This window comes from Phragmites australis, chromosome 18 (assembly GCF_958298935.1).
Source record: "Phragmites australis chromosome 18, lpPhrAust1.1, whole genome shotgun sequence".
NCBI lineage: Eukaryota > Viridiplantae > Streptophyta > Magnoliopsida > Poales > Poaceae > Phragmites > Phragmites australis.
In genome coordinates this window covers 17,182,734-17,195,328 of record NC_084938.1, presented here as the reverse complement: position 1 = coordinate 17,195,328, position 12,595 = coordinate 17,182,734, and the positions used below count along the sequence as shown (strand labels likewise).

At 50.8% G+C, this 12,595-nt stretch overlaps 1 long non-coding RNA gene across 2 annotated transcripts; it reads right to left on the bottom strand.

Moving 5' to 3' along the window:
- Positions 1 to 1,130: 1,130 nt before the first annotated feature.
- On the bottom strand, positions 1,131 to 3,828 carry LOC133898427 (uncharacterized). 2 transcript variants are annotated; one of them, XR_009906234.1, is made up of 4 exons: positions 3,127 to 3,828; positions 2,315 to 2,603; positions 1,770 to 1,913; positions 1,131 to 1,630 (listed from the first exon to the last, which is right to left on the bottom strand). It is a non-coding gene; the product is annotated as an uncharacterized LOC133898427 (long non-coding RNA). The 2 variants fall into 2 exon arrangements; XR_009906235.1 differs by having other exon boundaries at positions 1,133 to 1,630; positions 2,490 to 2,603.
- Positions 3,829 to 12,595: the final 8,767 nt, after the last annotated feature.

The window sequence follows — 12,595 nt, the reverse complement described above, 5'->3', positions numbered from 1 at the left end:
AGTGGCTTTGACCTGCCATCTCTTAAAGTGCACATCGGTAAATTTGTCTGGCCTCAGTGTATTGGTAAAATCAGCCATCATTAAATCAAAGTGCTACAATAAAGTTTTTAGATTGTTGGAAAAATATGACTTTTAGATTTAATTTAATTCAATTCCTAAATATAACATGAACAATAATATATGCAAACAACAACTCTGACTAGCTTCCCGACAAGCTCTAACGAGCACTAACAAGACCTGACTAGTTTTCCAAGAAGGATCCCGACAAGCTTTCGGATAAGCCCTGATAAGCTCCCTAATATATAATGGATCGGAGTGAACGTATCCGGCGGTAGTGTGAGATGCAAAGGCCCCCGTGATGGCAATGCAACTGACAACGCTGAAGATGATGTAGAGGAAGTAGATCGTGGTGACGTAGAGGAAGCAGGTCATGAGTAGTTGCGATGAACGCTTCCCAAAAACCTTATTTGCCCTCTCCCGATGCATGATTCCAAGAGCGACGGGTTCCGGAGACTTGCCCTCCCGTTTGTTGGTTAACGCCAGTGCAACGAGATGGAGTAGACTACGTACGACGGTGCAACAGAGAGAAATAGGTAAAACCCTAATTGTGTATATACTTTGTAGCGGTGAATTCTTAATTGACAAGATTTTCATATATATATATATATATATATATATATTTGTTTGGTCCACGTAGAAAAAAAATAAAACTGCAAAAAGAGGTCGCACTGCAAGCTACTGAACCCGATTTTGACGGACCATTCACGTAGTTGCCACGCACCCTTCGCCTCCGGCCACGGCGAGGCGAGTGAGCACGTGTGTGTTCTCCTAGTCATCTCATCTATATATAAGTGGATGGAGGAGACAATTCCTTATAAGTTGGTCTCCCTCCACCTACACTAGTGAGGTGAGACTAAAAGATATACACCCACCTCCATTTAATTGTGCATTTGAGATTTATTTAGAATTACTCATATATAATAGGCTAAATCCATATATTCTAACGTATTGTTTGACGTCGCCAGATTGATGTCACTCCCATTATTCACTGCAAGCATATCTGATCACTATCTTGTGGCCATGCATTGAGTTCACTAGGCAGAATGACGCGCTTCGCTGCGTCTGTTTCGAACAAATGTAAACAAATATAATGCTGGAATATTGTGTGATTTGTAAGTTCTAATTTGAAGGATAAGATGAGTCTTATTTTAGGCTATTTTACAGCTACACTCATTAAAATGTTGTGGCTGTAGTTTTTATTTAATACGTCAAGACTTCAATACCAGGACAAAATTGTAAACATGGCACCAATTTGCACCTAAAATGATAGAACAAATTTATTTTGCTAAGCTACTAATTATGTAAATTGTAACTTCGAAGATGCAAGAGGCTGAAAACTCAGTGTAGATAAATCATATTATCTCTAGCAGCTTAGCTTTGTTTCCATAAATTATAATAACTTTGACATTCTTTCTGTACTGAACTTTCTTGCTTTAATCATAAAATAGTAGCTCTCCTGTTATTTTCTTAAAAGGAAATCTGCTTTAATGATAACCACAAAACTTTATTGCCTCCTTATTGTTGAGAAAAGAAAATTTGCTTCTATAACTACACAGCTGAACTATATACCCTGAAATAGATAAAGAAACAAAATTACACACTAATTTAGATAATCAAAATAACTATTAATCTCCTAACCTTATTTATATAATACAATTACTTGCTTACAGCAACATTGAACACAACTGAATAAAATAAATTTATAGTACCTTATGATATGTCAACAAATCAAACTCATTCAGCAAAGCGAACATGATTCAAAGGGGCAATGTCTCAACTCTGAGTCTCTGATCTTTTAAAGACTGCCATCTCCATTAAAACTGTTAGTGTCACTTCCTTTGGTCTCACTATAACTACAGCAAAAAAAAATGCATATATCCTGGTCAGTGGGGATAAACAACTGTTGAGAAACAGTTTGAGTGAATAAAAATTGTTAGTGTATCCATCAGCAGATCAACAAATAAAATCTGGGCCAAATCAAATTTGAGGGCATTCCAATCCACAGACAGAACTAACAAATCTCACCCAAAAAAATCAATGACTACATTGTACAATATAGTATTATCATAGCAATGAGGATACATCACTTGGGCTGGCTAATTTGGATAGAGTAAACATCAGCTCCAAAAGATGGCCCCATGGATATATCAGGTTGACTCTACACAAAGGTTGGTATCATGACATGCACATGCCAGCAGACTGCATATAACTAAAATCAAACTACTTAAACTGAAGCAAAGCAGAATTGAGGCACCTGGCTAACAATGTAGTCAGCAATCGGTGTCTCCATTAATTTGGTCCCTAAACTCTGAAACTCAGCTCATTGATGTCATTGCCAAAAGTGAGCTTTGGCTTTCCTCTGAGATTTCAGAATACAATACCCATTTACATAGTTCGTTCATACCTCATAATTAACTGAGAAATCATACCTGAACTTTCTCCATTGCTGTTGCAAGTGAATGTTGTACAGGATAGGGACATTGTTGATGTGTTTGGGCAATTCCTAGCCTCTATGCAGTTTGCTGAACTCATGAAAGATTTATCTGCCACAATGCAAAAGGATTAGTCAATGGAAATAAATGTATACCAAATTATCCAGAATCTGAACCCAACCATCATACCTTGTAAAATTAGTTGGGCGAAATTACAACATACCAAATTTTACATGAGCACACGAATCCAATAAATTGACCAAATCAGTATGATTCTTGCCACATGTGCTGGCACATTACCACTTCGGCAAAGTAAACGAATTTGTACATGAATAATAAGATTAGCTCAGAATGAGCTCAACATGGGGCTGCTGGCAGCCTTGCGGTTCATAAATTTAGGTGCTGCTGCATCTATCTTCATATAACGGATCTTAATTGGCGGTAGCACACTTAAATAGATTGGTAACTTGATTAAACTTCTGGAAACAAAAGCACCCGACGACTTTACAAAGCCTAATCCCTCGAATTTGTTCAGAAGCAGCTAACATCACTCTTTTTGATCACCCAAAATCCCTAAATCTTGCTAATCCAGCTCTAAAATAAGAGGTTTCAGGATGAAAAAAAAAACACGTACCTTCAATGGCTTCTACCGGCGGAGTCCGTAGCTGCCACTCGCCGCAGCAGTTCGTGACGGTGGCTCAGTGTGGCGCGGGCTCGGATGGCGGCGCCTTGAATCCGGTGGGGCGCGGCTCCGGTGGCTTTGGCCGGCGGCGGAGGAGGTGGATCCGGGCGAGCTCGGGCGCGGTGCGTGAGCTCTCCTGCTGCTTCAGCTTCGGCTCCGGCCTCGCCGCGGCCCCGCTCGGTGCGCTCCTCACACCGAGCAGCCCAGGAGGCCAGGAGGCGGCGGACCAGCACCGGCGTCAGCAGGAGGCGAGCCGCTGACCTCGGTTGGGTAAGGCGGAGGGGCGAGGAGCAGGCGGACGGAGTGAGCGAAGAAGGAGGCAGCGCCATCGGGGAGGTGGATCCGGGTGGCGGCGGCTCGGTTCCGATGGGGAGGTGGAGCTGGGAGGTGGCGGCTCGGTCCTGGTGGCGGCAGCGTGGATTCGGTCGGCGGCGTCGCGCGAGGAGGCGAATGCGAGAGGCGAGAGGCGTTGGCGCCCGTGGCCACCGGAGAAGGAGGTAGTGAGTATTTTTTCCGTCGGTGCCTGGAGCTCGCGGAGGGGGGTCTCTGGAGTTCTCTGGGCTTCGCGCGAGGTGGGCGCGGGGACCGGGACCCGCCTGTCATGGTCATGCTACAGTGGCAGGAGGCCTGAGCGCTCGCGTAGTCCGCCACCGTTAGTATATGTTATCTATTCCATTCCATTCCATTGGTGCCCTTACAATGACGAGCATGACAGAGGAGATCGATGTAGCACCATTTCATATGCAAAAACACGAATCTAATCCATCTATCAACTGGGACCTATCTGAGTCAGCAATCGCACCTATCTGAGTCAGCAATCGCTTAAATATCCTCCATCCAAATTAAGAGACAATGCGAAGCGTATCACTGGCTGTAGCTTTCATCTTCTGGTAAGCATTAGGTTTGCACTCCAAAGTGACACCTGCAATTAGTAGTAACTTGACAAAGGTAAATGGCCGGAACTATATATATACAAATGCATGGTATGATGCACTTTGGAGTTTGGACCAATTTGTTTGGAACGACAGCTCTGAGCAGCTATAGCGACGCAAACCTGAATTATTATCTTCATTGTTTAACTGAAGGCAGGAAAATTCAAGCATGCAGTCACAGTACGTCTCAGAGAGGTTGCTGCAACAGCTGATGGATGCAGGGGTGACAGGGAACAGGAAGAGGGTGCCATCATCATTGGAAATTTGATTATTCGGATGATTGGATGTCGCCAGGTCAGTGAAAGCTTCCCAAAAGAAAAATAGCTTTAAGCTAGGGTGATCCGTAGACTAGCTAGAATTCATCACCTATGAGCATAAGTTATACTAGCACTAATCATGCTTTTGATGTAAGCCACTTGTTTAATTATACAAGTAGTTCACTTGTGGTTGGGAAATTATGAGTTAATTTTCTCGATAGAGGGGTTAAGGGGTCGATGGACCTTACATTTTTATGGACCATGGTTCTGTTAAGAATACGATACTATAAGCACAAGTTTGCATTAGGACGACAGTTAGAAAAGCACAGCTTCGGCACATCTTGAGGAGAAGAAACCTAACCAGTCGGCAGTCCATCTACTCCAGCTCAAGTTTGAAGTCATGCGCCCTGAGGCTGCTGAGCAGGGGCGGATCCAGCCCTCCTACCGCTTCAGAGCTAATGGAGCCCCCTCCCCCAGCAATTCTTTATCATGGGTGAGAGAGAGGAACAAGAAAACAGAGAAGAAGAAGAGGAAGAAAAGGAAGAAAAAGAGAGAGAGAGGTGGATAAGCTCCTGTTGGGAGAAAATAAACCAGCCTGAGGATAATAGATGAAGATTACTATCCAGGTCCCTCCGGAGCCTTGATCTCCGGACCCTGAGCTGAAGCCTCGACCTCCGAAGGTATCGAGCTCCTTCGTGCCACCTCTTCGTACCTGTGAAGCCTTCCCACGACTTGGAACCACACCTGGCCCCTCTGAAGCCTTCGGCCTCCGAACTCTCAGCAGCAGGCCTGACCCCCGGAGGTTGTGGACCCCTTCGGGCCACCCCACCGGCGCCCGGGCGGCTTTTCGAAGCCTAAGATACAGCAAGCCCCCAAAGACAATATCAGGGGGAAAAATATCTCCCCCTGCCACCGACCCGATGTGAAGTGACGGGCGATCAATGCCGGTGCAAGTGGTGCTATCCTGACACCTCAGTGCATTTAAGGCTGCCCTGACACCCCTGACAATACGGCGCCGGGCCGCAATTGGCGACCGGCTCGCCCCCTTCAGGGGGCAGGCACCACAATAGTTACTACGGTGGATATTTATCTCCCAGGTAGGGTAGAAAGTAGTTATCCGGGATAAGGCCTAGTAATTCAGTCAGATCCCAGATATTTGTACATTGTGATAACTTGTACGCCAAGCTACGCACGACCCTATAAATAGGAGCCCTGGTCGCCTGGGCAAGGGATGGTAGAAAGACACAGAGGTGAAAAAACACCGAGTCACGCTATGATACTCCCCCCAGATCGATCCATTTTTTCTACCATCAATACATTCGTGGTGTTCCTTCCTCTTAAACTTCGTCTCCAAGCTTGAGTCTCCTCCTTAGAAGAAACTCTCGCCGTACTTATTGGGGCAAGACGAACACTTGCTCCAACAGCACGCCGTCCGTGAGGATCGAACACAGAAGTGCTAAAAGAGGTAGGAATCCACCAGAAAAACCACCAAAATGCTAGCCAAAACCGTCATACCCACCGTTGCAAGCATGCAACCATATGCATGGCTCTCTCAGCCATGCACACCATATGCATACTCCAGCCCTGCTGCCGTGTGAGACGGCGTTCCTCCAACTTTGGCCAACCCAGAACTTTGGGTCGGTACAGGAACTCCAGACAGCACGAAGGCCTCCCAGCCTCTGCACGATGAAGACCTTGCCGCCTCAGGAGAGGACACAGCCGAAGCCACAGCCAAGCAGGCCACCTTCCAGTGGTTCTGGGCGGTCGAACCCAGGAGTGTTCCCGCCTGGGCTTGGTCACAAAGTATCCCCTTCGACAACACCTGGGATACCCCGGGCGAGCCAACATCTTCGGAAAGTCTGTCCACTCAGTGTCCTCCTTGGGCCCCTCAAGCGAAAGAGGGTTCCAAGGGGACGCAGGGCTCTGGGGTGTGCAGACCCCGCCAGTGCCTCCGACACCGCCCTCGCAACACCAACCACGCGCAGGGAACCCCAAGCCCACCTCGTCCGGGGAGGCATAGTTAGAACCACTTTGGCTCCAAAAGCCGGTTCACTGGACAGCTTCGACGGTCTCCCAAAGGGGAAGGAGACCCTGGGGAAACCACAGGCTCCGGGGCACACCGTCTTCGGCAGCGACCCCAACGACAACTCCAAGCTCCAGTGCCCCTGGAGGCACACGAGTGCATCCTGCATGGACCAGGGTGCGGCCATAACACCAACGACTGCCGCAACCACATGACCTTCTGGGAGATATACCTCAGAAGGCAAGCAGGATACCTGGCCGCAGAAGGAGCCGGCGAAGGACGACGCAGGGTTCGGAGGCCTGGGGCAAACTCCCGGGCAAATCCCTGGCCCCTCAACCCTACACTGTCACTACCAACCCTACTACCAACGGTACTATATCCCAGCGATGAGAACTGAGTCAGGGACATGCTGTCACCAGGCTCCGGACGGATTACCTCCAGAGCCGGGTAACGACTAAGGGCCGATGCGGTCGAGGACCGCCTCTCCCGACTAGCCTTCGGCTACGCCTCCAACATGCCGTCACCAGGCTTCAGACGGATTACCTCTGGTGCCGGGCAACGGCTAAGGGCTGAGGGGGTCAAGCACCACCTCTCTCGGCCTAGCCACAGGCTTTGAGGCCTCCAAACCTCACAATAGAGGTATTATTTCTACAAAGGTACGCCCACTATTAACTATCGGTAGTTTACCTAGTGATCTATCTTTCATACAGCAAGGTTAGAGTATGTTGGAGGCCTCCAACCTTACTGCTAGAAGTCTTTTTGTAATAGATAGCCACTAGGTAGAAGCAGTAGAACTTAAGTTACATCCTTATTTAGCATGAATAGTTATTTAACCTAGCTATGTTTTATACTACAATCAGCTTCTTATTGCCAACAATAGACTGCAAAACTTAGCTAGTATAACCATGCAAAATCCCTACACTCCCGCGGACGTAGCATGCCTAGGTCACTTGGAAGGCAAGACTGCCTAGGTTTCCTGGAAGGTATTGTGTAGTCTCGATAGTGTGTGGATGCCGCATATCAGGGGTTGGCCCTGATGTGAGGATGTGGTGCTCTGAGGAATGCTATCGCAAGGAATCCTCGTTGCACGACATGCTTATATACCGCGGGCGCAGCATGCCTAGGTCACCGCTAAGGCATCAAGCCTAGGTTTCCTAGAAGGTATTGCATAGCTTCGATCGTATAAATGCCACGCGCCAGGGCACATCCTTGGTGGACAGTGTTGCGGTGCACCCCAGGCGTTTCCTTGGGAGCACGACAAGCCTACACACCGCGGACGTAGCATGCCTAGGTCACCTGGAAGGCAAGACTGCCTAGGTTTCCTGGAATGTGTTGTGTAGCTTCGATAGTGTGTAGGGCCTTCGGCATTAATACATGCCAAGGAGTCTTACAAAACCTCCGGCAAAAACGGAGAGTCTTACAAAACCTCCGGCAAAAACGGAGAGTCTTACAAAACCTCCAGCAAAAACGGAGAGTCTTACAAAACCTCCGGCAAAAACGGAGAACCATACAAAACCTCCGGCAAAAATGGAGAACCTTACAAAAGCTCCCACAAAAACGGAGAACCTTACAAAACCTCCGACAAAAACGGAAAGTCTTACAAAACCTCCGGCAAAAACAGAGAACCTTACAAAATCTCCGAGAAAAACAAAAAGTCTTACAAAACCTCCGGCAAAAACGGAGAACCTTACAAAACCTCAGACAAAAACGGAGAACCTTACAAAACCTCCGACAAAAACGGAGAACCTTACAAAACCTCCGGCAAAAACGGAGAGCTTTACCAAACCTCCGCACAATGGAGAGTTTTACCAAACCTCCGCCAAAATGGAGAGACTTCCAAAAACAACTGCACAATGGAGAACCTTACAAAAGCTCCCACAAAAACGGAGAGCTTTACCAAACCTCCGCACAATGGAGAGTTTTACCAAACCTCCGCCAAAATGGAGAGACTTCCAAAAACAACTGCACAACGGAGAGTTTTACAAAACCTCCGGCAAAAATGGAGAGCTTTACCAAACCTCCGCACAACGGAGAGTTTTATCAAACCTCCGCCAAATCGGAGAGACTTCCAAAAACCTCCGCACAACAGAGAGTTTTACAAAACCTCTGGCAAAAACGGAGAGCTTTACCAAATCTCTGCACAACGGAGAGTTTTACCAAACCTCCACACAAAACCCACGAAGACCCTTCGGCATCTTGAAGGCGTAAGCCTCCGTACTGGACAGGCATTCCGTCCACCATCTTTAAGGTCTCGCTAACCTACGTGGCGGATAGACAAAGACCGCTCCAGCATCTTGAAGGCATAAGCCTCCGTGCTGGATAGGCATTCCGTCGGCCATCTTTAAAGTCTCGCTAACCTACGTAGCGGATAGGCAAAGACCGCTCCAGCATCTTGAAGGCGTAAGCCTCCGTGCTGGACAGACATTCCGTCCGCCATTTTAAGGTCTTGCTAACCTACGTGGCGGATAGGAAAAGACCGCTCCAACATCTTGAAGGCGTAAGCCTCTATGCTGAACAGACATTCCGTCTGCCATCTTTAAGGTTTAGCTAACCTACGTGGCGGATAGGCAAAGACCGCTCCAGCATCTTGAAGACCTAAGTCTCCATGCTGGACAGGCATTCCGTCCATCATCATTTGGGCCTAGCAAACCTAAAATGGCGGATAGGCAAAGACCGCTCCGGCATCTTGAAGGTAGTGCCTTCATACCAAACAGGCATAACACCCTCCATCATTATTAAGGCTTGGCTGACCTAACATGGCAGAGGGATAACCCCCCGGCACCGTTAAGACTAAAAGTCTCCATGCCAAAATCATTAACCTACCATCTCCTTCAAAGACACATTCCATACATGATTTTGTGAAAATTATACTGACATTTAATAAAAGCCCACGCTGCGTGGCACGGGAAATTTAGTGGAATCCTCGACTGTCCATTGCAAAGGCCGCAAAATTCATTGCAGCGGCTAGGGGTCGAGGGGGTCGCGAACCACCTCTCCCACCTAGCCTTCGGCTTCGCCTTCGACACGCCGTCGCCAGGCTCCGGACGGAGTACCTCTGGAGCCGCATAGTGGATAAGGGCCGAGGGGGTCGCGTACCACTTCCCCCACCTGGCCCTCAACTTCGCCTCCGACACACCATCGCTAGGCTCCGGACGGAGTACCTTCGGAGTCGGGCAGCGGCTAAGGGCCGAGGGGGTCGCGGACCACCTCCCCCGCCTCGCCCTCGGCTTCACCTCCGACACGCCGTCGCCAGGCTCTGGACGGAGTACCTTCGGAGCCGGGCAATGGCTAAGGGCCGAGGGGGTCATGGACCACTTCCCCCGCCTGGCCCTCAGCTTTGCCTCCGACACGCCGTCGTCAGGCTTCGGACGGAGTACCTCCAGAGCCGGACAGCGGCTAAGGGCTGAGGGGGTCGCGGACCACTTACCGGGCCTTGCCCTCGGCTTCGCCTCCGACACGTCGTCGCTCAGCTCCGGACGGAGTACCTCCGGAGTCAGGCTCTGGAAAGAGTACCTCCAGAGCCGGGTAGCGGCTAAGGGCCGAGTTGGTCACGGACCACCTCTCCCGCCTGGCCCTTGGTTTCGCCTCCGACACGGCGTCACCAGGCTCCGGACGAAGTACCTTCAGAGCCGGGCAGTGGCTAAGGGCCGAGGGTGTCGCGGACCACCTCCCCTGCCTGGCCCTCGGCTTCGCCTCCGACACGCCATCGCCAGGCTCCGGACGGAGTACCTTCAGAGCCGAGCAGCGACTAAGGGCCAAGGGGGTCATGGACCACTTCCCCCGCCTGGCCCTCAGCTTCACCTCCGACACGCCATCACCAGGCTCCGGACGGAGTACCTCCAGAGCTAGGCAACGCCTAAGGGCCAAGGGGGTCGCGAACCACTTCCCCCGCCTGGCCCTCGGCTTCACCTCCGACACGCTGTCGCCAGGCTTCGGACGGAGTACCTCCGGAGCCAGGCTCTGGATGGAGTACCTCCAGAGCCAGGTAGCAGCTAAGGGCCGAGAGGGTCACGAACCACCTCTCTCGCCTGGCTCTCAGCTTCGCCTCCGACACGCCATCGCCAGGCTCCGGACGGAGTACCTCCGGAGTCGGGTAGCGGCTAAAGGCCGAGGGGGTCGCGGACCACCTCTCCCACCCGGCCCTCGGCTTCGCCTCTGACACGCCGTCGCCAGGCTCCGGACGGAGTACCTCTGGAGCCGGGCAGCGGCTAAGGGCCGACGGGGTCGTGAACCACCTCCCCCACCTAGACCTCGGTTTCACCTTTGACACGCTGTCGCCAGGCTCTGGACAGGAGCCGGGCAGCAGCTAAAGGCCGAGGGGGTCGCGAACCACCTCCCCCACCTAGTCCTCGGCTTCGCCTCTGACACGCCGTCACAAGGCTCTAGACAGAGTACCTCCGGAGCCGGGCAAAGGCTAAGGGCCGAGGGGGTCGTGGACCACCTCTCACACCTGGCCCTCGGCTTCGCCTCTAACACTCCGTCGCCAGGCTCCGGACAGAGTACCTCTGGAGCTAGGCAGCGGGTAAGGGCTAAGGGGGTCGCGGACCACTTCCCCCGCCTGGCCCTCGGCTTCGCCTCCAACGCGCCATCGCTAGGCTCCGAACAGAGTACCTCTGGAGCCGGGCAGCGGCTAAGGGCCAAGGGGGTCATAGACCACCACCCCTGCCTGGCCCTCAGCTTCGCCTCAGACACGCCGTCGCCATGCTCCGGACGAAGTACCTCCGGGGCCGGGCAGCGGCTAAGGGCCGAGGGGGTCGCGGACCATCTCTCCCATCTAGCCTTTGGCTTCGCCTCCAACATATCACCACCGCTAGTACACCATTAGCCTTGGGCTTCGCCATTGACGCTCACGGTTCCCGATGAAAAAACTTGTTAAGGATAGGGAATTGCCATCGGGCATCCTTGATACTGTACCAGGCTGGAGTTGGTTTTCCTCTAGATCCTGTCCCCCCTCCAAAACATCAAGGTCCGAGAATGAGGGGGTACTATTGGGGGAAAATAAACCAGTCTGAGGATAATGAATGAAGATTACTATCCAGGTCCCTCCGGAACCTTGATCTCCGGACCCTCAGCTGAAGGCTTGACCTCCGAAGGCATCGGGCTCCTTCGTGCCACCTCTTCGTACCTGAGAAGCCTTCCCACGACTCGGAACCACGCCTGGCCCCTCCGAAGTCTTCGACCTCCAAACTCTTAGTAGCAGGCCCGACCCCCGGAGGTTGTGGACCCCTTTGGGACACCCCACCAGCGCCCGGGCTGCTTTCCGAAGCCTAAGATACAGCAGGCCCCAAAGACAATATCAGGGGGAAAATATCTCCCCCTGCCACCGACCCGATGTGAAGTGACAGGCGATCAATGCCGGTGAAAGTGGTGCTATCCTGACACCCCAATACATTTAAGGCCGCCCTGACACCCCTGACAGTACGGCACTGGGCCGCAATTGGTGACCAGCTCGCCCCCTTTAGGGGGCAGGCACCACGATAGTTACCATGATGGATATTTATCTCCCAGGTAGGGTAGAAAGTAGTTATCCAGGATAAGACCCATTAATTTGGTCAGATCCCAAATATTTGTACATTGTGATAGCTTGTACGCCAAGCTACGCATGACGCTATAAATAGGAGCCCTGGTCGCCTAGGCAAGGGACGTCAGAAAGATACAGGGGTGAAAAAACACCGAGTCACACTGTGATACTCCCCCTAGATTGATCTATTTTTTCTACCATCAATACATTCGTGGTGTTCCTTCCTCTTAAACTTCATCTCTAAGCTTGAGTCTCCTCCTTAGAAGAAACTCTTTCCGTACTTGCTAGGGCAAGATGAACTCTTGCTCCAACAGCCCCCTACCTACATCCACCACTGCTATTGAGGCCAGTCATACGTGCATGATGGACTACTTCTGGTGTAGCATTTGAGATAGCTCAACCGTGCTTGACTGTTTCTGTACATGGCCACACTTGGTTTTTTAGATTAAGGAACTTCATTGCTTAGGTGTCAAGATTACAATCGATGTCAAGGCATCTATGTATTGACCACAGGCTCCATTTAACACCCTCTCTCGTAGGTAACATTAGACGTTTGCCTCAACAATTGGGCCGGCCCTTTGCAATGACTCCAATGCAATCGGAGGACCGTGGAACACCCGGCAGTGGAGCCAAGGATCGCCGGAGGCCTTGCTCTGAAAAACTGCGGGGCTGGCTGCTCCGCTGGCCT